Genomic DNA, 25316 nt, shown 5'->3' with positions numbered 1-25316 from the left:
TATCTCAGCAGCACTCAAATCGTGGGACTTGTAATCGGCGGCAGCATCTTCAGCCTTTACTAATTTGTATCTCCGAAGCACTCCACACTCGGATTTATAAACACGAGCAGCATAGCATATTATTGCTTCGCGCCAGGATACTCATGATTAGTTGTGCGCGCTATAAATACCAATGTAACATAACATAGTCAGCCTTTGCTGGTTTGTTTCTCAGCAGCACTCTTCACGCAGCGACTTGTAAACTCCAGCATTTGTAGAATCCAAAAGTCGCCCCCTCATTAGCCATATTTTTAGGTCTTGCCTACAGACCGCTGTATCACCCTGGATAGAGCTCATGTCATCACTCGCACAGAACACACAGAGAAAGTGGCTTTTGGACAGCCCGTCAGCTATTGGCTACTGTTCTTCAGAGGACTCTTGGCGCGGCCTGTCTATGCTAGTGTCAGCCCACGGCATTTTGCACATGTGAACCGTTTTTAAACTATAGTTCAGACATGTATTAGCTTTCATCGGTTATTTGTTTTTAAGCTGCCTCCCTCCCCTTGCCCGAGGTGTCCATTTTTGACCCCACTCGCCCCATCTCTACCCACACCACAGGCTATGTGGAGCTAGTTTGCTCGTATTATGGCTTTGGCAATGCTTACAACATTGCAGCATTGCCAGAGTCAAAAGGAAAAGGAGCCAATCCTCGTTTCTGTTTTATTTATTTAGTTATTTCAGTACCAAAAGTGCATCTTCTCTGGACATGACAGCCAGCTTGCAGTTAGCAAACAGAGAAGCCTTGCACACCACTGCAGAGTTGTCTGTGAGGCGCCTTTTCCAGAGCCACCCTTGTGTAATCCAGTGTCAGAATGCCTCTGAGACATTGAATCACTCTTCCCTCTGGGTTGTAACATTTCACCCCAGCTGAAGGGATCATATCCCTGCAGCTGAGTTTCCGAGCAAGTTCTTTGTGGTCAAGATGTTCTTGTTCTATACAACAGTTGTCATTTTGGGTGTGTGTAGCAGGGCAGTCTACTAGCGCAACAAGTTACTGCCTTTCACTCTTTTGTGATCTTTCCTTGTTTTTGACTGTTGGAGATGCATACTTTTTTTTCCACTTTTCATTGTGCTTAAATGGAAACCTGGCTCCTCGACACCCTCTCGCCAGACGTCACCTTCTTCACAGAAACCTGGATCAATTCCACCTCCGCCCGACATCGCCACCGACATCCCGGACGGATACAAGATCCAGAGGAAGGACGGCCCCAACCACCCAGGAGGAGGACTTGCCATGACACACAAGAGCTCCCTCCGACTCACAACCTCCAGCAACAGCCTGCCGACCACGAATACCGCCATTTGCAGATCCAGACCAGCCCCAGAACGACCTTATGAGGCACACTCGCCTACAGACCTCCCGGACCTCGAACTGCATTCACCACCACCATCGCCGACCTCATCGCACCCCACGCCATTGCCTCCATGGACTACATGCTCATCAGAGACCTCAACTTCCACTTCGACAAACCCAGCGACCATAACTCCACCACCCTCCTGCAAAACCTCGCCAACCTTGGACTGAAACAACTTGCCACCACCCCCACCCACAAGGCAGGACACACCCTCAACCCCATCTTTCGCAGGAGGTAACAACATCCCCTTCAGCCACACCACTCAACCCCCATGGACAGACCACCACTGCATACACTTCCACATCGACAAACCCACAACGCCCAAACCTGCACCCCGCCCTCCACGATTAAACTGGAGTAAATTCACCGCGGAGCAGCTCAACTTCACCCTCAACTGCGATACCCCGCCACCTCGGCCGACGCCAACCTCGCAGCCAAAGAGCTCCACAAATGGATCTCCAACTGCGCAGGCGAGCCTGCCCCTCTACGTATCATCGACAGACTCTGCCCCAGGAAGGCCACCTGGTTCACTGCTGACCTCCAAGAATCCATACGCATCTGCAGATGTCTCAAAAAGAACTGGAGAAACAGCAAGTCCTCAGAAGACTGCACCTCCTACAGGAACGCCATGACAGACTACCACCAACACATCAAATCTACCAAAAGGACCTTCATCCAGAACAAGATCCTCGTCATTGCGCCAGCAACGCCAAGGAACTCTTCAGCATCATCCAGGAATTCACCAAACCCCCAGCGAAACCACAGACATTACCCCCTCACAGGACCTCTGGAACAAGCTCGGATCCTATCTCCATTTTAGGATCAAGGGCCTCTATGATAACTTCAACGACCAGATAGCTGACTCCGAAACTACCCCATCCTCCAGAAACACCAGCCAGCCCACCATCTCATCCTGGAGCCCAGTCACCACTGAAGACACCACATTGACCATGAAAGGCATCCACTCAGGAGCCCCAATGGACCCCTGCCCCCGCACATCTTCCACAGAGCCACTGCCACCATCGTTCCCGCACCATCAACGCCACCTTTGAAACCGGCATCTTTCCCGACGACTGGAAATGTGCAGAAGTCAGACCCCTACTCAAGAAGCCCTCAGCAGATCACACAGACCTCAAGAACTACCGACCCATCCCCCTCCTTCCCTTTGCAGCCAAAGTCACAGAGAAGACTGCCAACATCCAACTAACAAAATTCATCGAAGAATACTCCATACTTGGCACCGCCCAGTCCAGATTCCACAGCAACCACAGCACTGAGACCGCTCTACTTGCTGCCACAGACAACATCTGAACCCTCCTCGACCAAAAACACACCACAGCCTTGATCCTACTCAACCTCTCAGCAGCCTTCAACACCGTCTCCCACAGCACACTCATCGCCAGACTCAAGGAGTCCAGGATACTGGGAACCGCTCTGGTCTGGCTCCGATCCTTCCTCGCAGGCAGAACCAGAAGAATTAGACTTCCACCCTTACTCTCTGAACCCACGGAAATCAACTGCAGAGTACCCCAAGGATCGTCGCTCAGCCCCACGCTCTTCAACATCTACATGGCAACTCTCGCCGTCATCGTCCGACAGCACAGACTCAGCAAAGTATCCTACGCCGACGACACTCAGCTCATCGTCTCCTTCCCAAAGACCCCATCACCACCAGACTCGACTTCCAGAAAGGAATGAAAGACGTTGCATCCTGGCAGCTGCCTGAAGCTCAAACCAGAAGACTTGGACCCTTGCCCTCTGCATGGGACAACTCCTGGTGGTCCACTACCCTCGGCGGTCCCCCCACCCACATGGACCATGCCCACAACCTCGGCATTGTACTCGACTCCTCTCTCTACATGACCCAGCAGGTCATCACCGTCACCTCCAGCGGCTTCAACACCCTCCGCATCCTCCAAAAGATCTTCAAATGGATCCCCGCCGAATCTAGGAAGACCGTCACCCACGCACTCATAACCAGCAGACTGGACTAAGTAAACGCCCTCTGCACCGGGATCAACACGTCTCTGTTCCGCAAACTCCAGACCATACAGAACACCGCAGCCAGATTCGTCCTCTGCATCCCTCTACATGAACACATCACCCAGCACCTGTGTAACATCCATTGGCTCCCCATCGAGAAAAGAGTAACCTTCAAGATGCTCACCCATGCCTACAAATTCCTCCAGAACACCAGACCCTTCTACCTCAGCGACAGAATCTCCTTCCACGTACCCAAGAGGAACCTCAGATCCGCCAACCTCGCAGAACCCCTGTGCATCTGCAGAGCAAGAACGGGTGGAAGAACCTTATCCTACATCGCGGCCAAGGTCTGGAACGAGTTGCCAATTAACATCAGACGAGGCCCCACCCTGCACATCTTCAGGAAGACACTAGAGACCTGGCTCTTCGACTGATCGCAGTGCCTTGAGACACTCACGAGTGAGTAGCGCACTTAAAAACTCCCTGATTGATTGATTGACACTGTAAGGCTCACTTCCCAAACACATAACTGGATATCCTTGACTGAAGCACTCTGAGTTGTAGATAACACCAGGGTGCGTACGGTGACCTGTTTTTGGTGGGGGCCAGCTGGCTTGGTGTCAGACTAGCAGGGCAGGTGATATCTGGGTACATTAGTGTCCAGGTGATGAACCAGTTATTTTGTTTGTGATGTAAGTCCATGCGCAAGCTGTTTAAATATTCCAACATACTCATTTACAGTGTGTTGATAGGGACTTGGCTAAATACAATGAGGCAGTGATAATTATTTTAAATGTTTAGTAAACTTAAATTAGAAGGTGTGATTGAATCACTTCTATAAGTAGAAAAAAGCTATGGTTGTCAAGAGATGTTCTAATCGTGTGTGAGCTTATTACAGGAATCCCTTCCATAGGGGTGGAACAGGCTAGGGGTCCAGATTTCCTCTCCTTGATTTCTGGACATGACTGATGGACCCAAGATGTAGCGGCCTCACTAAGAGAGGCAGGCTAGTCATCTCTGAGGGCATGCTTTCGTCATCACCCATATGGTCCCAAGGCTAAGTCTCAGCCCTGCAAGGGTCCTCTCTGATATGTCCCGTGGGATTGCCTTAGCCTGGCATCTTGGACTAGCACCTGCTGCTCCTTATGGGCACAACCAGTCATCTTCTGCTGGATGGCCTGGCTTTGGTAGTCACTGGTCTGCACTCCAAACTATCACTGGGAAACTAGCCTTCCCTGTACTTCGCTGGAGTCCTCTCTCTGCTGTATCTCCATCTACTGTAGTCCAGACGCCCCTCCTCTGGTTCCCAGGCCTGCGCTGGTCTACCCTGGTCTCCTTTCCCTTCTGATAGTTCTCTGGGCCTGGTCTATTCTCAGGCTTTCCATTAGCCTAGTCCTCTCTACAGGCTATCCCAAGGTCTTGGCCTACTCGCTTCCTTCCACTATCCTGGTCTGCATACCAGTTTTCCCACCTTTGATATCTTCAATGGTTGAAGCCATGTCTCTGCTCTCCAGTTTTTTACTCTGTCTAGGTATTCTCTCTGGCCTTTCCACAGATCTGTTCTCCTCTCTGACTTTTTCTCCCAACCCGGGCTCATTGCCTTCTCTTCTATGGTACTAGGTTTACTATTTTACTTCATATTCCTTAATCTTTCTGCCCTCTCCACTGGCCTAGGGTGTTTTTTCTATGACTGGTTTGCTCTCTGGCCAATGCCTGATCTTCAGTAGAGCCTTTGCCTGCAACTGGTTGGCTTACGACTTATCCTGGCTTACAGCACTTCTACAGTATCTTGTATGTTCCCGATCTATGAAGTCTATACTCGTGACTCCATAGTCTCCTCTTTCACCTTTCTCCTGTTCATGAATCCCTTTCCACCCTTTCTCTGGTCTCCATTCTCCTCCCCGTATTTGGTCTCTTTTTGAGCCCTATTTCCACTCTCCAGCACAGTCCTCTCTGCAGCATTTTTCTGGTCTCCAGTCTGCTTTCAGCTGCTCTCAGGGTCCAAAATGTTATCGCCAGCAATGATCTCCTCTCCAGCAGTGCTTGTGTCCTAGGCTCCTCTCCAGCCTCTTCCTGACCCATTCTCTTCTCCATCCTTTGGCCTGTGCCGTAGTCTATTCCAACCATTCACAGCCAACCAGTTTAGGTTTTCTCTAGTCCCGATTCTCTTCTCCGACTATTGTGCTGAATCGGTCTCCCTTCCTACCTTTCTCAGGTCCACAGACCTCCGTCTCTTCCCCATACTTCATCTAGTCCCTAAATGTCTTCTCCCGAACTGGTCTACAGCTTTTCTGTAGCCCTCTGCCTGCTTCCAGCCTTTCTCAGCTTTATGGTCCACTCTCTGGCTTTTCTGAATATTTGCTGCATCCTTTCTCCAGTTCCCTGCCTGCATGAAGCATTGTTCCCGATCAGGGTCGTACTAGCCTATAGGCGCCATTAGTCCGTGCCCGACCGGCTGGTTTGACAGGTCAATGTGTGGGTAACTGCTTTTGCCGCAGGTAAGAGCGAAGGGGGTTGCTGCTGGCTGTTCCTGCGTTTGCTGCCCAACAACATCCGCTGGTAAGGGGGGGGGAGGCTGTCACTCCCAATATTGCCAATATCGGCCCCCACCCAGACCTTTATTCAATACAACACACTCTTTCCCCAATAACCGACACAACACAAGTTGATGGAGAAAGTTGTTGCAGATTTATTAGCATAACCGTATGCCAACATGTTGGGTTATCTTACGGGCGATCCAGAGCAGGCCGCCCCTCGCGACCCGCCCACCTGATGAGTCATAACCCCCGCGGTGTTAACCGTGGGGGCGTTGTCAGTTTCTGGGGGGAAGGTCTAACCCCTCCCCCGGCGAACCCCTCGTTCGCCCATTACTCAGGCACCCCCCCCTCGGGGGGCGGAGCGTTGGCAACCCCCGGTTGCTCAGGTGCACAACCGCCCAAAGGACTAACGGGGCGCCGTCTGTCCTCCAGGATCCGCCGTGGATCTCCCTGGGGGATAATTCGCTCACGCACCCTTCCGGTGCTCCTGTAGAGGGTACCCTTCAGTAACTTCCTGTATTGGATCGCCCTGTAACTCCGCCTGCAACACAAAGACAAGTCATTAGTACAACAAACAACCCCCCAATCTGCCCAAGAGCAGGGTAAGCGGATGGGAGGGAAAACGCAGGGCAGTTCTTCGTCCCGCGATTCCGGGTCAGCCTCGGGGTGGGGGGCGAGGGTCAACTCGCCGCTGCAGCAAGAACAAAGAGGGCGCTTGACCCTCGCCCCCTGGGCTATATAGCCCATCCCCTCCCCCCTCTTAGCAGGAAGTGACATCACGGGGGGACCACTGGTCCCCCCCAACCACTAGACTGCTCAGGGTGTTTGCCATCCTTGGCACTAAGGTTGGCCGCCCTCGTAGGTGGCCACCTTTGGTGTCCCGGGGCAGCCTGGCATAGTGCCAATATCGGCCCCCACCCAGACCTTTATTCAATACAACACACTCTTTCCCCAATAACCGATACAACACATGTTGATGGAGAAAGTTGTTGCAGATTTATTAGCATAACCGTATGCCAACATGTTGAGTTATCTTACGGGCGATCGAGAGCAGGCCGCCCCTCGCGACCCGCCCACCTGATGAGTCATAACCCCCGCGGTGTTAACCGTGGGGGCGTTGTCAGTTTCTGGGGGGAAGGTCTAACCCCTCCCCCGGCGAACCCCTCGTTAGCCCATTACTCACGCCCCCCCCCCCCTCGGGGGCAGAGCGTTGGCAACCCCCGGTTGCTCAGGTGCACAACCGCCCGAAGGACTAACGGGGCGCCGTCGGTCCTCCAGGATCCGCCGTGGATCTCCCTGGGGGATAATTCGCTCACGCACCCTTCCGGTGCTCCTGTAGAGGGTACCCTTCAGTACCTTCCTGTATTGGATTGCCCTGTAACTCCGCCAAGGCTCTGGGTGCGGCAGCCGCCGTCCCAGAGTCCCCCCACACCCTGTTTCTCCTCTACCTACAACCCGCTGCTCCCATTGCTTCTGATAGGTCAAGCAGGAAGATAGCCATCCCTACTACAGATAGATGAACGCCGTCCTCATCGAAGCAGCCCGTGCATTTGGTGTGTAACCGGCTGTGCCTTATGAATCCGAATCCCCTTTGCTCCGTGAATTTGCGCATGGCTCTGTTCACACGCCTGCGGGAAGTCTCAATGCCCACCCCTGATCTAGCGTCTTTCCAATGCAGTCTTGGAGTAATTTCAGACCACCATAATTCACAAGGCCCCAAAAGGTTGCTCAAATCGCACAGCGTGCCCCTCATTGTCTGTAGCAGGACCCTGCGCTCCAAGTGGACCAACTCCTCGCCCCCAAGATGTAAAATTAACACGTCTGGAGGAGATTCACCCCTGTCCAATAACTGCTGAAATACCCGCTTCACGCTACTCCAGTGTAAGTCAGCCGACACTATCCACCTGATCTTTGCAGTTGAGAGACCATGCTTCCATTACCGCTATCAGCCCACCGGGCTATGTTTAGGATTCTGACATTTCCTGCCACCCAGACAGATTTACCTAACAAATAAAAGATGCAGATGCTTAAAACCATGTTTATTAACATCATTCCAAATTAAACACCGCAAACACTGCAATCACATACACTGACTGAAAGTCACACATCTATTATTTACAATAAAATACAATCCAGAAATTACACTGTGCATTCTTCGAGGTGGCCACAATCTCCCCTATTTTGAACGCGCCAGAAACGGCTAGTGCAAATGAGCTGCCTCAAATGCTGAACTGGTGGCCCTATCTGTGTAATCCAGCATGCCTTTCAAAGTTGCAAATCAATCGCTGCTCTATTATCAGGAATGCGGGGCTTGCTTCTAGACCAACCCTTCAGCGCTGACTTTATTAAAAAGGAGTTGGTTGGGTCAGGCTGTCCCCCTAGTCTAGCGCGGTGACTAATGGCCGACAAATGCCCCGCCACCCAAGAATGTGACTTGCCCTCATCCTTCGCCCACAAGATAAAATCATGAGTCCTGGACTCTAAGGAAGGCTGCTCTTGTTCCCACTCCCCGGTGACAGCACAGAAATTCTGCAATCCTGCCCGGTAACGCAAGGAAACAATTAGCACAGTGATGTTAGAAGTCACCCTCTTCTTCCTCCACACATTAGGCCATTATTGGGCGCACCAGTCAGTGTCAAGGATAACACCGAATCCTTCCCTACCGGATGCATCTGTGAACATAGCCAGTCCCGGGGATCCTGCCCAAGGTGCCCTCCAAACTACCGAGCCGTTGAAATCTGCCAGGAAAGTTGCCCACATCTTAAGATCCTCTTTCATGCTTTTACTAAGTCTCACCAAATGATAACTATTCCGGACTTTCGCGGTTGCCATCGCCAACCTGCGCGCAAAGACCCTTCCAGCCGGGATGATTCTGGCGGCAAAGTTGAGTTTCCCCAGCAGACCTTGCAAGAAACCTAGAGTCACCTTGTCCTGGCCAAGAGCCAACACGATGGACTGCGCCAGATCCCGAACCTTGTCTGCTGGTAATTTGCACTCCCCCTTCACCGTGACAATCCCAATCCCTAGAAAGGTCAAAACCTGCGCTGGCCCAACCGTTTACCAGGCTCTAAAGGGACCCCTAAAGTGGTGGTGAGTTCTTGAAAATTCTGCAGAGACTCGCTACACTCCCTAGTTCCATGTCTCCCTACAAAAAGGAAGTCATCAAGGTAATGAGATACTCCGCTGTTCCCATAGCTGAACTGCAGCGCCCATTGGAGGAAGCTGCTGAATGCTTCAAAGTATGCGCAAGATACTGAGCAACCCATCGACATGCAGCGATCGTAATAATACTCTCCATCCACTTTGAAACCAAGCAGGTGTTGACTACTGGGATGCACCGGCAACAACCTAAAGGCTGATTCTATGTCGGCCTTGGCCAACCAAGCCCCTACACCTGCTCTTCTCACCAAATCCAAAGCCACAACCAGCGTGCAGTATGAGACAGAGCAAGACCCTTCCTCCAACCCATCGTTAACAGACGCTCCTTCAGGGTGAGAGAGATTGTGAATCAGCCTGAAGGCCCCTGGCTCCTTCTTAGGGACAACCCCCAGTGGTGACACCACAAAATTTTCTAAAGGTGGGCTGGAAAAGGGGGCCAGCTACTCTACCTAGCAGTCTCTCCTTAGCTACTTTGGACTTGAGCACAAGTGGCAACTCTCTTGTAGATCTTAAATTCTGGGCCTCTCTGGGGGCCTCACAGCCCACATAGGGTAACTTGAAGCCTTCGCTAAACCATCTAGCAGCAGTCGCCTGTCGCGTGAGTGCGGATATTCTTTCCGGAGGGGTAACATCTTATTCAAGATCACGGGCGAGGGCCCCTTACTAACGCTTGCTGTAAGGCCTGCAACTACGCCAGGGAGCAACTCGGGGGGGGGGGGTGGGTAAAGGGAGGCTGGATGGCGAAGGTGTTATTGCTTGGTGCCTGAATCTTTTGAGGGCTTGGAAGCTCCCCCTGACTGATTGGTGCAAGATCCTGCTGCATGGGAGCCCCCACACTTGTTGCAGGAATGGGCAAATTTACAAGTCTTCCCCCAGGGGTAATGACCGGAGTTGAAGGAGTGGCAAATCACTGAGGAAGACCTGTTGAAAGACCCTCCGTTGCCCCCTCTATTCCTGTAGCCCCCCCGAAAGGACTGTTTATCCTGCTGCTGGTCACTACTCTGCGTGGAGTTGCTGAAGTCCTTACTTCCATATTTTTTGTCCAAGGCCCCCCCATTGCGAAGCAGATTAGAACCCATGTGGTCTAGCCACAGCTGGACCTCTTTCTGGTCCCATCTCATTTCAGGACACAAGGACATCCTTCTCCGGAACTCTAAGTCGTATGACACCCAGCCCTGACCGCCCCAACGCGCGGCTTCTTTTCTTATCAGAGTTCTGTACTGGACGAGCGCCTTCGCCTGTTCTGGGTGTTTCTCTATTATCACCCCCTGTAGGATAGAAAATGCATCAAGCCAATTTTCTATGGTCTTTTCCGGCCACTGCTGGTATTTGGCCTTTTTATCCTCCTCTTTCACCCCCGCCTTCCTGACATCAGTCCCATCCTGACCTAACATCAGTAGCGAGAATATATGTAGTTGAGCTTATATAGCGCACAGCTACCCGCAGTGGGTGTCCCGGCGCTTGCTTAGGGAACCCTTCCTGGTATTCCCCTGTGAGATAGCAGGGTATCCACAAGGTGAAAGTCAGGCATCCCGCCGCGAGGGGCCGTTGTGGAGATTAAGCAAGCTGTTGCCCAGAGTCGCAGAGTGTGAACCCGTGAGTCGAGGAGGCACCGGGGCGAGAATTATCGAGTCCGTGGAATTTTTAGCCCAAGACCCCGCCGAGGCAGGGAATTGAACCCTGGTCCAGGACCGATCTCAGCTTCCGGGTCTGCTGCCTCTAACCCCTGAGCCACACTTCTCTATACACTTCACTATATCAATCAATTCCCGCCTCCATATCATTTCTTTGGCCGCTAAAGGGACTTGCCAAGCCAAGTCGCAGTGACCTGACAACAGGGGTGCAGCCTTCACTAAGGGCTGGGGGGTGGGAGGTGATGCTGATGATGCTGCCAAGGCGACTAAGCCAGCAGCGCTTCCTGCAGATGAAATGTTATTATATGCCAAAGATGCTACTACCGCCCCACTATCCAATGCTTGAGCCACAGACGTACCAGAGTTCTGAGCGGGAGTGACCACCCCCGTGGTCACGGGGATCGCCGTCAGGCTGGCGATGGCTGGCGCCGGAGGTGCAGGAAGAGCAGGCACCTGAAGAAGGGAGGACGACACCAAGCTTCCGCTCGACAGCGGCGTAGGAGGGCTCGGCACGACAGCCGGGGTGTTGTGTACTTGTAGGAGCGACGAAGTGGAAGGCAGGGAAACCGCTGGCGAAGCGCCCCAGACAGCGGCCGCTGCCTTTGCTCCCCCACCATTGTCCTCAGGTATACACGCCGACCTGGCGGTCGGGGCGGGAGGGACCTTGGCTCCAATGAGCTCTCTCATGAATTCTTTCAGGGAATCTGACAAAGAACCAAGGTCCTCCCGAGTGGCATATACGGGCGGGGCCGGGACAAGGTCCACTGTAGCGGGAGATGACACAAAAGGCAAAGTGTGTCTGGGCGGGGACTCGATTTGGGCGATCACTGTTCTGCTGTTGGCTGCTGGAGCGACTGGTGACACACAAGGCAAATCGTGTGAGGGCGGGGGCTCGATGTGTGCTGTCGCCGTTTTGCTCTTGAGTGCTGGCGGGACCGGTGGGAACTCTTTGGACGTTTGCTTCTTCGCCCTCTTGGACGATCTAGTCGGGCCAAACTTCTGCAAGTCGGAATCGGACAGAGGTGCGTCGCATATGACCCCAGAGTCGACCCCTTTGACCTCCTTCATCAGCCCATTAGCCCAGGACAGACCCTTCACCTTGGCCATCCGCATGAAGGCCGCCCACTGTGTTGCTTGTCTCGCATCGGGCAGCGAGTCATCCACCTGCGACATCTGGGAGAATAGTGATGGGGATCCCTGGCTTTCCATAATCGATGGCGGATCGGTTCAAAATCTAAGGGCGGAAAGAGAAAATGAGAACACGACCAAGCACTAGGGTGGCACGGGCGGACTTCCTGAGGCCCAACAACGACCCAGACCCTTTACCTGCCTACTTACTCCATTCGAGGGACTTAGGCTTGAGGCACCCCGGACCCGCCAAACTCCACTCCCGCACTGCTGTTCTCACTCTTGTTCGCGTGCTCCTTCAGAGAGTATGTTCCCGATCTATGAAGTCTATACTCGTGACTCCATAGTCTCCTCTTTCACCTTTCTCCTGTTCATGAATCCCTTTCCACCCTTTCTCTGGTCTCCATTCTCCTCCCCGTATTTGGTCTCTTTTTGAGCCCTATTTCCACTCTCCAGCACAGTCCTCTCTGCAGCATTTTTCTGGTCTCCAGTCTGCTTTCAGCTGCTCTCAGGGTCCAAAATGTTATCGCCAGCAATGATCTCCTCTCCAGCAGTGCTTGTGTCCTAGGCTCCTCTCCAGCCTCTTCCTGACCCATTCTCTTCTCCATCCTTTGGCCTGTGCCATAGTCTCCTCCAACCATTCACAGCCAACCAGTTTAGGTTTTCTCTAGTCCCGATTCTCTTCTCCGACTATTGTGCTGAATCTGTCTCCCTTCCTACCTTTCTCAGGTCCACAGACCTCCGTCTCTTCCCCATACCTCATCTAGTCCCTAAATGTCTTCTCCCGAACTGGTCTACAGCTTTTCTGTAGCCCTCTGCCTGCGTCCAGCCTTTCTCAGCTTTATGGTCCACTCTGGCCTTTCTGAATATTTGCTGCATCCTTTCTCCGGTTCCCTGCCTGCATGAAGCATTGCTCCCGATCAGGGTCGTACTAGCCTATAGGGGCCATTAGTCCGTGCCCGACCGGCTGGTCTGACAGGTCAATGTGTGGGTAACTGCTTTTGCCGCAGGTAAGAGCGAAGGGGGTTGCTGCTGGCTGTTCCTGCGTTTGCTGCCCAACAACATCCGCTGGTAAAGGGGGGGGGGGGAGGCTGCCACTCCCAAAACTCCTGCCGCCTGGGGTGGACCGCCCACCTTTGCTACGCCACTGTGTGTGGCCTGTTTTATTTCACCGTTTGTGTGGTTGTTTTATGATCTGATGGGCCGGTTTTTACTGTTGATCTCCCTGATCTTAAAACAAATATTGCCCGTAGTAAGCTCAAAGCCATGCAACCTCCCCTACCCTGCAAGTCATGTCTTTACAAGTTGAAAACTGCCCCAATTAGCAAACAAATGCCACATATCCAGCTATCTTACGAACTAATGGAAGACCCTTTTATTTTGGTGCCGGACTGCCCAGGTCAATTTACTGCCCGTGCCCGACCCTGCTCCGGCCTCTAGGGCCTTTCCTCGGTGTCTGTTCCAGACCCCCCCCCCCCCCCCCCCCCCCCCCCCCCCCGGCCGCTACTGTACCCGTGTAAAGTTACTGTGAATTGAACTTCCTGCTCTGTGGGCGTGGAGGGGCGGGCGCAGGGCTGCCTCCCTGCTGCACTTGTCATGAATGTGTTTTCATATTTCCCAGGCTGTGTCATGCTGCACTAAGCAGGATTTCTCTGTCCCACAGGGCTGAGCCCCGCCGTCTGTGCCATGTGCTGACACCCACCGGACCGGTCGCGAGGAGGGGCCCCGGGCAGCGGAGCCAGGTAAGGGGCCACTTGGCCAAGAGCCAACCGTTCATTCGAGCTTTAATTTAATGTAGCGCTACACGGAGGTGGGAGAGACTGCCGGCTCGAGCCGCACCAAAGACTTCGACCAGGGGGGGATCCAGGCAGCCGGACTGTGGCAGCCAGGGCGCCTCGACGCCCTGGACCTCGGGGCACTACTTTGTGACCCGTTCGAGTTGCCGCGCTCACCTCTGTCCGCAGGGAAGGGCTGGGACTGGCTTGACGTGTGTGCCCGAGCGACTGCCTTTGCGCTCCGTCTCTTCCCTCCCTCACAGCCTCACCCCCCCCCCTCTTTACCTCCACTTCCTCGCTCCCTCCGCGCCCCTCACCCCCCACACACGCTTTTGTCTGTCTTTCTTGCTTTGTCGACCAGCTCCCGGAGAGTCACTCTGTCTCTCACCTGTCCGTCTCGGGGGTTGTGGCTGTTTATCGCCCCTCTCTCTATACACCATTGCAGTATTCCCCCGGTTACGTCTGACCCCGTGCTCTCCCACAGCCCCCCTCGGCCCCCCTTCCATGACTCCCAGGTTCTGGCAGCGACGCAACTTTCCCATCTGTGCGGTTCTCTCTGCCTCTCCCGCTCCCTCCCCTGCCATGTGCTCGTCTCCGCAGCGAGAGCGGCAGCTTTGCGCTCACCCCCCCCCCCAACCCTCCCCGGGCACATGTGCCGCGGTGCCACATATGTTGGTGGGTTACGCGGACAGATGGCGCGAGTTCACCTCAGAGACTTTCGGGGAAATCGTAACTGACACAGCCCCCCGTCTGTGCGTGTCTCTTCCTCGGCCTGCCTCTCTGCATACCTCTGTCTGCCTGTTTCTGTGCCTGTCTGTTTCTGTGTGGTGTGGTGTTACCATGGGGCCGACTTCCGACAGCCCTCCCACCCCCTCCAGTGTGGCGTTGTGCCTGTTATTTAGTGGGAACAAAACTGGACTCTGGGCTGGACATCCGTTTTCAGGTGGTGTTTTTGGATGCAGGCTGAAGTGTCTCTTGCCAGAGAGGGGGTTCAGGGGAGCGTATATTGCTTTACTCGTCTTCAGTGTGAACACAGCTCATCAGTAATGTCCTGAACACAGCTCATCAGTAATGTCCTGACTCTAACCCAGTATTTAGGGTATGATGTTGCGTTGGGTAAATACTGATGCCATTAAAATTGCTTTGGCTACTTCTTAAAGAGTGTAGAATTGACCTCGAGGGTATCTGGTGTTGGTTTGCTTCTGAAGTGCAGTTAGTCGTGTTGAATGACCTTTATAGAGCTCTCCGGTGTGTTTTGTAGTAACCGGAGGCGAGCGTTGTGTTAACCAGCATCCAAATAAGAGTTTTGTTGTGTTTTTTTTGGTGATGTGGTGTTTGGTAAACAGACCCTTGTTGGATGGTAGTTGGAGAGAAGGAGGTTGTGCTAGACGTTGTGTTTCTGTATATTTGTGAGGTTTTTGGGTTTCGCCTGCCGAAGGCTGCGCTCGGCGCAGCTTTTCAGCGCAGGTGAAATCCTTTGTTGACAATAAGGACTTCGGGAACGTCCCCCGGCTCTCATTGGCTAGCTCCATAAATGGAGGCTAGCCATTGGGTGCCGGATCTGTCCGTCAAGGCCGGACCAGATTCGGGGGCGTTCCCGAGATTTTTTCCCTGGGCGGAGTTACGTTTTTTCCCGTTCCCTCCCCTTTCCCGCCGTCCGTGTCCTCTCCCGCCCCCTCCCGCCGTCTGTGTTCTCTCCCGCACCCCTCCCGCCGTCCGTGTTCTCTCCCGCCCCCCTCCCGCCGTCCGTGTCCTCTCCCGCCCCCCTCCCGCCGTCCGTGTCCTCTCCCGCCCCCCTCCCGTTCGTGCAACGCGAGTCAGCTGTGCCCATCAGCGAAAACAGGCAAGAGAGAGACTCTGAAGGGTACACGCCCTCACTGCTCTCCCCTCTGCTCAGGAGAAGGCGCCGCTTAATCTTTCCATCACCGGCAGACCCCTCAGTGAGGAAAATTTTGCTGCGCAGATGCAGTGTTACTACCACCGCTCCCCGGCTCAGTTTCACCAGTTGCACGGAGCTGTCGGTGCGCAGAGGGTTAAATCTGCCTCCCACCCCCAGGCCGCGGGGAGGCTGCGCCGTGTAATGCGTGCACGCCCCCTCACCCGCCTTCTCCCCCTCTTGCCTTCTTGCTCTATTGCAGGAATTGAATGGCCGGTCCCTGAGCTTCTCCACGCTTTCCAGGGCCTGGGTGGCGCGGGCCTGGGGGCTGCTGGCGGAGGCTTGAGGCACAGAAGCGCCCCGGTGGCCGAAGGGGCGGGCGCGTGAACAGGAGACGTGAGCGGCCCGCTGCAAGGGGTCGACTGAGTCAGAGCCACCCGCCGACACCCGAGGGAAGAATGAACACAACAACAGGTAATGCGCTGGCTCTGAGGAGGGGTGGCGGAACTGGGGTGATGTGGCGGCATCCCTGCACGCTGTTCACTGGATTGTGCACTGTTCCCACGACCGGACTCGCCTCTGTGTGATAGAACGCCACCTAGGCCTGTCGAAGCCTCGGGCTCGAGTCGGAGCGCAGCCGGAGCACTCGGAATGGGGCGGGCAGGTACAGAGGGCCTCGGGCGGGGAAGGAGGAGACGTAAGTTTTGCAGGCCGTGTTTTTCCGGGGACGGAGGGAGGAAGGTTGCCCCCGGATTTTCCTAATGGTAGTGGTGTTCCTGATACATTTTCTCAGCTGTGAAACTTTTAAAGTCTGGTCATTGACTTTATTTGTGAGAGTGCGGCCTGTATATTTTTGGGGAAGAATATAGGGAACTATATTGATATCCCCTTTATCATTTGAAAGAAACTACGATGCCGGGGCGATCGTTACATGTCGGCCATGATCATTTTGGTAATATAATTGGAGGAAGAGGACATTTGTGTTGTTTACTTCGGATTTGTAGAGGTCTAGTTAAAACAGAAGTCTGTGCTGGTTTGGGGGGCTGGGGGTGTAGGGTTACAGCTTCACATGACCATCTTAGATAAAAGAAAAAACAATGTTAGTGTAACTAATGTCTCTTCTGAAGACAATGGTATCCCTGAAGAATTAAGTCATTTTAATGATTTCATGTATCACAGCCGAAAGATGGGTGCTGGAGTCTAAGTGCACTGTAGCTCCCCTTCACTAATAAATGGTGGCTTTAAAAACTTTGACCGGCTTTAACTGGGTCTGGGTCGGCGTTCCCGCGATTTTTTCCCTCTGCGATGTCGTCATCGCGGCGGTGGGCGGAGTTTCGTTTTTTTTTTAATTCGTTTGTTTTCCCCATTCCACGGCCGACCGCCGCCGGAGGAAGTCCAGGTAAGTGCTGGCCGTTCCCGCCAACCTCGTGTCAGTGGAGGGCTGGGTTCCCACAGTGCGGGCAGGGGGCGCCCATTTGAGGGTATCTATGGGATGGGGCAGGTATGTGTAGTGGGAGAGAGCCTGCTGTGTGTTCACACACTTCACCAGGACAGTGACACAAACCCTGGACAGGGTTCTCACAGTTCACGCAGGATAGCCACACCGGAGGGGGCGAGAAGACGATCTCCTACTTGTAACTGCTATTTTAAGAAGTGGGTTCAGCCCTCTTGTTTGCACAGTATTTATTTGCGGCCAGCGTCCCATGTTCAGTTTCAACCTGTAAAGAGACCAAGAGGCACCTGTAGAACAGTAGCAGCGATTTGACATGCCCCTCAAAAAGAGACCATGCCCATCCATTCCTCGCCCTCCACATGTGTGAGCTCTGCTGCTTCTTCTAGTCGGACTCCTTTGCTGATTTGACTGTGCTAGAGAGAGTCTTCCAGAATTACTTTAAAGCCATTGGACGTGTTTGAGGTGGTGCGCCTGTGTTGAGCGACTGGTAGTGTACTGGTGTAGTTTCTTATTGACTTTCCAAGCGTCTCGCATTATAGAAAGCCACCACTGAAGAGATAGGGCTCAGTTTAATCATGTAAAGTGTTTAATGTTAGGGGATAAAAAGCAACCTAAATGCATTGTGGGAGCCACTGAGCCACACACTAGGGTCTGAAGCACCCATGGCTGCAGGGAAACTCAAGAGAAGGAGACAGTGTACCCAATGAGAGCTCTGGGGGCCACACAACTGCTCCAGTGTGTGTGTGTGACTGCTCCAAGCTGTGTGTGTATGTGTGTATGTTACTGCTCCAGTGTGTGTGTGTGTATGTGACTGCTCCAGTGTGTGTGTATGTATGTGACTGCTCCAGTGTGTGTGTGTATGTGACTGCTCCAGTGTGTGTGTATGTGACTGCTCCAGTGTGTGTGTATGTGACTGCTCCAGTGTGTGTGTGTGTGACTGCTCCAGTGTGTGTGCGTGTGACTGCTCCAGTGTGTGTGCGTGTGACTGCTCCAGTGTGTGCGTGTGACTGCTCCAGTGTGTGTGTACAATTATTCTACAAAGCGCTACAAATATCCAAAGCACAATTCAGTAAAGCGCTAGAAGTATTCAGAGCACAAACGTATGGCTAAGAGCAACACAGCGAGCGCAGAGAATATGAATATTAAATCAATTTGGCAGGGCTTATCGCAAAATAGCGCGATTGTACACAGCAATCAGCCCAACAATACTTATCTGATGAGGGCAATGCATGCAGCCTAACGATATCAGGAGTGAATCAGGGAGCCAAACGATGCCAGGATTAGAGCAGGGAGGTTGGGGAGCAACCGCTGCTGAGAGCGTCAGTGTGTGTGTGACTGCTCCAGTGGGTGTATGTGACTGCTCCAGTGGGTGTGTGTGACTGCTCCAGTGGGTGTGTGTGACTGCTCCAGTGGGTGTGTGTGACTGCTCCAGTGGGTGTGTGTGACTGCTCCAGTGGGTGTGTGTGTGTGTGTGTGGGGCTCTGGGTGTGTGTGTGTGTGGGGCTCTGGGTGTGTGTGTGTGGGGGGCTCTGGGTGTGTGTGTGGGGGGGCTCTGGGTGTGTGTGTGGCTGGCTCTGGGTGTGTGTGGCTGGCTCTGGGTGTGTGTATGTGGTAGTAATTGCTGTCTGCTGAGCTCGTCCGTAGGGTACAATAGGTCTCACATTTACGAGAGATTAAGCTATTGGCAATTTAAATGACAATGCCATTTATTTATCTGTTTTCAAAACCAACACATAAAAACAAATTTTGTCATTTACAATGCCAATAGCTCTAACTTTTCCAAAGGCGAAACCGTTGCATTGTAAATGCTTGTTGTGTAGTGTGATCCTACCCAAAAGCCAACGGAGTGCTTTACAGGGTCAAAAGCAAAGACTGTCAAAAACACATTTAAGTTAGCTGGATTCTGAGCATGGTCAGCGACTGGCTGCCGCCCCCTCCCCAACTGCCCACACCAACCCCCGGACACATGAACATGAAACATGGTTATCTTTGGAAGGCGGGAGGTCGCAAGACCCCCCGGCCGTATTTATTAAGATATAAAAATAACACATTTTTAATTGCATGGTAAACAATTTATACAAAAATCAGCAGGACATTAGATACAATATTGTCAACAAGTTTGAGAGACTAACCTTAACAGAAACTCTAATACAGATTGTTTCCTAACCGAATCTAACATCCTCATCTAGATTTTTGTATACTACATTTCTGGCCATATGGCAAGGTCGCTAACCGGTGTCCGGTCCTACTAGCTGCGCCTTACCTAGAGATGTGCGCATGCGCAGCCGGGCCCGGTAATTACCCGGTCCACGCCGTGAACTCCATTTACCCACTAAAGGAGGGCCCTTACTCTGCGCCATCCGGTGACGTCATGAGTATGCGCGCGCGGGGTGGCTACCAGCCTAAGGAAAGCGTGACTACTCCAACCCGCGCCCCTTTGAAGCACCAGTTACCTTGCCCCTGAAGTTCTAGGAGGGGCCAATGGCTCCCTCCCCTTGGGCGGGAACCTCCATAGGATGATGCCCGCCCCCTCAGACCTTAAAATAGCTGCTCACCGGTCATGACCTTACCGCCACAGGCCAGCATTATTGACCGACGATCTGGCCTCCCCCTCACCTCCTCTAGAAAGGTCATACTCGCCCTGCAAACCCTTCCAACCATGCCAGTATATTAGTAGCCCAGAGCACATTCCCTGCCTCCCTCCAGAGCACCCCATCCCACTTCTATCACTATTTGCCTCCCCAATTTGGCTGAGTCGTTTCCCCCAGGTGAAGTATCACCACTGACGGGGGTGTGGTATGTTGGGAGAGTGGTTCGTATAATAACCCCTAACTGGCTGCTGCATAAGCTTCCCCCCCTCCCACAGAAGGAAATGGAATACCCGCCCTGCTCTGTCCTTCTTCTACCCGCCCCAGCGGGGCAAACATGTTGGCGCACTTCGCATAGGAGCGGCCCACAATCCAAGTTAAAAAGTGTCCAGTGACGTGCCGGCCTACCCTCCTATGATGTATGCTCCTTACTCCACGCAGTTATTCTTAACAAAAAAAAGGGGGGGCGCCTGCAAGCACAGGTGCTACCATCTCAATATCCGTCTTCCCACGAGGGAGTTGTTGAGACGCCTTGTCCATACTACTCCTGCCCCTGAGCCAACCATGGTAGTATACCCTTAGCACCCCACCTGGATGACAATTCCCACTCCCACCTTAGGGAGTGGGTAGCACTTACACCTGCCAGCACCGCTTGAGCCCTCGGGTGTCCTCTTGATCGATCGCCACGACACTTGAAGTCGCTGCTTGCGGTCGCCGTGCCTGACGTATGCTTCCCTTTTGTCGTCCACCAGTTGCTGATGTTGCGGTGTGGAGCACCTCTCAGATATCCGCCATGGATCCAGCCGTGAATACAAAGGTAGACAAACACAAACAATTAGTGTTTCGGGCTTCGTGGCGAAAACTGCATTACACCAGCCTGTCTTACATTGCCCGCACAAGGCATGTCTTAGCCATGATTATCGCCCAATGTATTCCCAGGGACCCTTCCCACTGCACATAGCAACAACTTCATTCAGCCTTGGGTTAGCACATTGCTATACGTGCCGAGCTGTAAAATTCGCCCTAAGCCCTTTATCAGTCTAGTCATAGCGTTGGCTCTTAGTTACCTACCGTCCAAACTAACCTGACATGGTTCAAACCACCCCTGACATGTGTACCCTGCCATTACAAACCTCAGAGAGGTATAGCTCTGTCCTAGCCTCAGGGAGCATCCATTCCCTTGCTTAAACAGTTACTTTGGTTCCTTATTAGGCAGTGGGTCAGCTTCAAGGGCATGTGCATTGCGCATAAAGCCCAAATTCGGAATGGCACTCGAAGTCCTATGTGCCTAGTCGGGACCTCCGGTCTGCCCGTGTTTTAATAGAACCACCATGTGAGGACGGGCTTTCTCAGTCGTGATCCCCCAGATCTGTAATAGACTTCCAGATAATAGCCATAGGGAACCCTTCCTACTGCCATTCCTGAAAAACTTACAACCATCTTGTATGTGAACGCAGGCAAGCGTGCAATGGAGGAATTGGTGGAGCAGGCAGTAACCGGTGGAACTATATCTTGAAGTAAATACTCCTGCTCAGACTAATTGAGGCTTCGGGACCTCTAAGTTTGGCATATCGGACGTTACGCTCGATATGTGTATGTTGACCTTGCCCCCCAGGGCATGTCTAGAGCTCACCAGATGAGGCTACAGCCACCCCTATGTCATGCTCATGTGAATTTAACATTCATTGAGGTCGTGGCTGTTTGTCTGACCTGATTGCAAAGGTGAGTCTATAGTGATCATCATTGCCCACTACTGTATGAACAGAAAGTTCGCCGTGAAGCAACCATGAAACCAGATACTGGACAGACTTCTGCTGAGAAAAAGTTTGGGCATTGTTTCCGGCATTGACAGTGTTATGGCTAGCCAAGTTTAACATTACTGCCTATTACAGAAATGAGACACTATAATGTAACATTTAAATTATCTTCGCCTAAACGAACATACAGTACTGTGCCCCACTCATCTCTAAATGTTAGGAGTTAATATCACAAACCCATGTTAATGACTAACCATACACACCTAATACAAGATGTGCTTCCCCGACTATCTATTCTTGCTGCATTGTATCCCGAATGAATCTCACCATCCGCTAACATAATTGCCTCCCTACGTCTTCATTAAATCATGCCAGTCTGTGCATTGTTTGAAATTGCTATCCAGGAAGTCTAGCATTTGACACCTAATCCAGCCTCTGCTGGTAGTCTACAGATTTTACAAAAGCAAATTGTGTCTAGCTCAAACCGTTCAAGAGTTACAAAATTGCAGCACTAGCTGTTGCCTTGCCGTCAAAAGACCTTTTTGTTGCTTATTGCTATATTTAGGTGTTAAAGCCCGTACTAATGAGATGCAACCTTTGCCCAGACAGGGGAAAACAATGTCAGAGTAATACCATCAGAGTCAACAATTAAAACCGGCATGTTTGTCAATATTAACACCTACTAACTTTTTAAGCCTTCACCCACCGCGATCTGCAACATTTGTAGCAAAATGCGAAACATCATAGCCCTAGAATGTCAATAAACAAGACCAACACTTGCATTATTTTCACTTCTGTCAGTTATTTTCTGAAATGGCAAGGAGTGGTAAGCGATAGCGCGGGAAGCCAAAACCTGTTCCCTCGATACCGAGCAGTCTGCCATATCCTGCTCAAGACGAAAAGTAAGTTAACAAACATTTACCAAAGGCACTACCAAATTTGCTGTAAGGATCGCGTCTGGGCCTACTGCACATATACTAGGAATTCTGTATCCATCCTCTCACTCTTCAGAGTCTCTTGCCACTCAAAAACTCAAGAATGCTAGTATTACACAATACTGACCTTGTGGTCTATACCACGCCTACCTCTTGTAGCGCATACTCGTAGTGCTAATCTAAGATTTATTCCCTCTACCAGGAGCCATTCCGTGACATCACTCGACTGCCATATAATTCTATTTACCAATGCTTTAAACATACGTTATCTAGGGACATAGGATGCAGCAAGCGGTCAGGCACTGAAGGTTTAGGCACAACTTGACCACTTGAGAGAAGGGCGACTGGGAAGCCACTTGCCAAGTTCAGCGAACAGGGAAAAAAGGACCTGATCTGCATCCATGATTAGAACGCACAAGCTGCCACTTGTGCAAACTTGTGTCAGCCACCAGCGGTGCAATGGACCCTCATGATGCAGAAGACAGAGCTAGTTTCATGGTAAAGCATACAGAGCCCATTCTGGCCCTCGTATGTCAGTTATGACAAGTGGTCCTCAGGGAGCATGCATTGGTCATGCAGGTCGTGACCCGAAAAAATACTAAACTATTTTGAGGCTTGAGGGTAGGGATGCATTTCCACCAAATCCATGACTGACCATTTCAATCCCAACACTTGTCTCAGGGACATTGCTAGGCATGTGCAGTCTAATGCAAGTGATTGCACAACACCCCACGAACCCCAGGATGGATATGTATATGCGATGTCTGTATCTGGTGTGAGACCAGAGCTACGTAAAAACTTTTGCAATTGTCAATATTTGGTCTAATGCAGTGGTCTCATCACTTGTATGTTTTGGTACGCCCAATATATGTCTTTAGCGACCAGACATCAGAGCTCCCTAGTTATATGTGAATTATCAAGACTCACCAAAATCTCCAAAGAATGTCAGGAACTTGTGAAAGGCATTAAATATTTAACTTAAACTTGCTGCTTTATAAAACTCAACACAATATTTTAGATGTTATTGACGGCGAAGAAATAAAGCCATTTTACTAACATCCATGCTGGCCTATCTATGCCTTGATGTTGTCTCCCTAATAGTAAACAGTAGTGACGGTCAAGTCACATCAGTATATTATTTGAAAGAAACATTACTTTACATTTCTCTTTTGAGTTCCCTCACCTCTCTTCATCCCCCTAAATTTTAATTATAAATAACCTACGGGGCTGAGGGAACTGAAAGATTTTTAAAGCAGCCTAAATATTAAAGTTTCCAGCTTGTTATTCCTCAGTGAAGGAAAGCCGGTCGGACATGACGCTGGATCCTAAGCGCAAAATTAGAAACACACATGTATGCAGCCTCAACAAGGTTGCGCCCCTTGATAATTATACATGGGAATATCAAAAGACAAAGAGGCTTTTGTGCTACACGCGCAAACTTTGCCTGTGACTTCTCAATATTTATTAGCTCCCCTGCCCACAGAGGACACCGACCTGCCTTCCCTATGATGTCTCTAATAGGGAGCCCTCCAATTAGCGGCTCGCAATTTGTGGATGTCGGTTTCATACCCACTGTCTGTGCTCCGGATGCTTCAGCCTATCGCTTCTGCCTGTGACCAACGTAACTCTGTCAGGCATATTTGCAAAATAACTATTGATTTTACCTGCCGTGGTTGTCCGAGAACCCTCATGTGAGCGCCTAGAAGGAGAGATAAACAAACCGCTGCCCATGGTCACCATTCTTAATAATAATGCTAGACAGGGCACATAATATGATTAACTTTGAGTGGCAAAGGGTCTGCGTCTTGCACTTTCACGGTGATGCCCCCTCGGCTAGGTTTGTTTCACCAGCGACAAGCACGTCGGGACAAGCATCGCTTAACCCTTGGGCTAAAATTCAGCGCTGAAAACCATAAGAAGAGCCTGGAAGCGACCACCCTTACTGGAAATCCCTGTCTGAGCACGAACAAAGCAGGGCCGGGGGCTAGCGAGGAGAAACCGGGGAGAGGCTCAAACCACCTATTTCTATGACCCTAAGAAATATTATAAATACACATCAACAGATTTGCAACGGGCCTCTGATGTTACTTGTTATATCATACATCTGGCTGCAATGGCAGAAACTCAAAATACCAGTCGGGCGGCAGGGTATACTAAGCACACACTTTTAGCTTACGTGATTGTAAATCGCACCGAAGAAGCACATAATCTCCATCCATGTACCTCACGTCTCAGCAAACCTGCCTCTGCTTTGCTCTATTACACCTCGGTAATTATAAGATAATCGGCTTCATAACCGCACATTTTTTAACAGCTGTGCTCTCCACTTAACTTTCGTTCTTAAATCACTCGTCGACCCGCTCCTCCGATGCACAGCCTTCCTCCGAGCTCCGCACCCTTTCGACTCGTGCTCGCGCTCCAAAAATCTTGAACCCTGGTCAACGCCGACTCTGTTTGCTAAACGCAGGACGACCTCCGCTCCCTACGGTTCGTTTGAAGATCCGACGGCCTGTAGGACACGAAAAAACAACACGCCGACACTGCTTCTCGAAGCGCCGGGCGATCTCAGCTTCTTCCCGGATCCGACGGCCTGCAGAACAAAAACACAATAGGTCACTAAAACAAGAAGCCCCGAGCGCGGGGCACGACACGCTGTGGGGGAGCGTCCAGGGAACAAGAGGGTCTCCTGGGCGCTCCCCGCTTCTTTATTCCCAAGGGGCCCGGTGGGGGGGGGGCTACGCCCCCCCCGCCCAGCCCCTCTTGCGGCCCGCCACCCTGACCCGGAAGTCCTACTATGACACCCAGGTCAGGGAGGGCGCCAACCAATCGGTGGTGGGGCGCGCCCAGGAGGGCACGCCCCACCACCGAGAGGCACGGAGGAGGAGGCGGTCGCCGCGCCACCATGCAGGCGGGGGGGCCAAGAGCCCCCCCTTTTCAAATGGAACTGAACTGCTCATACTTTCTGATTTAGTGTTCTCTAAAGACGTGTCCGTCAGCTCTTCTCTACATTGGAGGGGGATTCTGGTGGTCCTGATGGCTACGGGCATGTGGTCGTGTGCAGATGGAGAACAACTTTTACCATGTGTTTTTATAGGTC

General features: G+C 52.0%; 1 protein-coding gene across 4 annotated transcripts in view; it reads left to right on the top strand.

The window, feature by feature from the left end:
* The window catches only part of RHBDF2 (rhomboid 5 homolog 2), a 443538-nt gene that overhangs the window by 239739 nt on the left and 178483 nt on the right, over positions 1–25316 (top strand). For all 4 annotated transcript variants that reach the window (XM_078654596.1, XM_078654599.1, XM_078654598.1 and 1 more), the window contains exon 2: positions 13499–13577. The gene's annotated coding sequence lies outside the window, so the exon portion shown is untranslated. The remainder of the gene's footprint in view (positions 1–13498; positions 13578–25316) is intronic.

Source organism: Lissotriton helveticus, chromosome 7 (assembly GCF_964261635.1).
Source record: "Lissotriton helveticus chromosome 7, aLisHel1.1, whole genome shotgun sequence".
In the NCBI taxonomy this organism is placed as follows: domain Eukaryota; kingdom Metazoa; phylum Chordata; class Amphibia; order Caudata; family Salamandridae; genus Lissotriton; species Lissotriton helveticus.
This window is presented reverse-complemented; position numbering and strand designations above follow the sequence as displayed.